The sequence below is a fragment of the Halichoerus grypus genome, chromosome 8 (genome assembly GCF_964656455.1).
Source record: "Halichoerus grypus chromosome 8, mHalGry1.hap1.1, whole genome shotgun sequence".
NCBI lineage: Eukaryota > Metazoa > Chordata > Mammalia > Carnivora > Phocidae > Halichoerus > Halichoerus grypus.
The window spans coordinates 12,769,510-12,771,318 of NC_135719.1; positions in this window are offsets into that span (position 1 = coordinate 12,769,510).

Consider the following 1,809-nt stretch of genomic DNA (forward strand, 5'->3'; position numbering starts at 1 on the left):
AGGGACAGGCAGGCTCCACACTGAGCAAGGAGCCTGATGCGGGACTCGATCCCAGGACCTTGGGATCATGACCTGAGCCAAAGGCAGACACTTAACCGACTGAGCCACCCAGGCATCCCTTGATCAAGAGTTTTGCACAACAGCTGGAGATCCTGGACTTCGGACTGTGTTTTGTTTGTGTGAGAGGACAAGGAAGAAATGGGTATTTTCTGGCCAAAAAGTGAGATGTGTTAGAGGCAAAGTCGTTTCTCTTCATTTCCAGGCTCTCTTGCAGTTTGGTGTGATAGTTAACCATAAACTGTAAAGAAAAGTGGTGTATGTCACATTTGGGACCGTCCATAGAAATCCCCCATTCATAATCCTCCACACTATTTTCTCTTCTGCCTCCTCGACGTAGGTAGGCACGGTTAATCTCAGAAACAACATGTTCAAGATGGCAGAACAAGATGATATGGAACTCAGGTTCCCGAAGCACAGCCTGGAGAAGAGCCCCTGCTGATGAGGAACACCTGTTTTTAACTCTAAATGAGTGAGAAATATACTTCTATTGTGTTTGAGCCATTATGGGTTTTTACAGCATTACCTGAACTAATAGTTCCTTATTGGATGAGGAGCAGGTTTGGGAAAAAGGCAAGATGGAGGGTTTTGTTTGTTTTTGCTTTTCTCTTTGTTTTGCCACATTAAATTCTAGATGCATATTGGACAACTGGCTTGCCTTGTAAGCACTTGGAATATAAAGGTCTGGAATTCCAGGTGGTGCCTGGGTGGCTCAGTCAGTTAAGCGGCTGCTTTCAGCTCAGGTCATGATCCCGGAGTCCTGGGATCAAACGGGCTCCCTACTCAGCGGGAAACCTGCTTCTGCCCCTCCCCCCTGCTCATGCTTGCTCTCAGTCTCTCTCTCTCTTTCTCTCTCTCTGTGTCTTAAATAAATAAATAAAATCTTTAAAAAAAAGTCTGGAATTCCAGGGGTGGACATTTGGGAGTCATTGGAACCTAGATGTTATTTACAGCCATGAGACCCAATTTATAGTTAAGAGAAGGAGGCTTGAAGTTGATTCGGGAGCAGTCAGCATTCAGGAGTCAGAAGAAAAAAAGGAGCGAGAGGTAAAGGCCAGGATGCTCCATCCTATGAAGGAGGAGAGAAACCAGGAGTGAGTGATATCACCAAAGGTGAACCCCGCCTAAATACAAGTTCATTTCTGAGGTTTATAAAATACACATCACCCCAGGGGTCTCTCTGGGAGGTAAAACTTTGTAACCCTTGGGGTAGAATGTCAAAGTTTATTTCTTCAGAAGTAAACTGTAAAGGAAACCATCAGCTCAATAGGCCGTACACCTGTGTTTTCTGAAGTCCTTTGCTCAAGGGAATAGTGAGTCAGAACATTTGAATTTAATGCTTCATTTTGTAATCCCCTGAGTACCAATGGGGCTACATAAACAGCCATTTCCTGTAACCTCAGACCATACATTCAGTTCTCACCTCACTCTTGTCACCCACACATGCTGACAGGTTTCCTCCTCCCACTACAAGGTTTGAAATGAGACATACAGGGGGAAAAAAAAAAAGAGCAGGTGAGCAGGAAAAAAAAAATAGCAAAATCCCCACTGTGAGAATTTCACAATCAAAACACTCACTCATCTTTGCAAAGAGGAGACAATAGGGATGAAATAATCGTGTGTATAGTTTCTTCACATTCAGAGGATGCTGCTGAAAAAGAGACTGAGTCTGGAAGTAAGGACCACCAAGAGCAGGCCAGAGCATGGAAACACAGAAGAAATGGCTGGATTATTCCAACCTGGGTTTCAGGT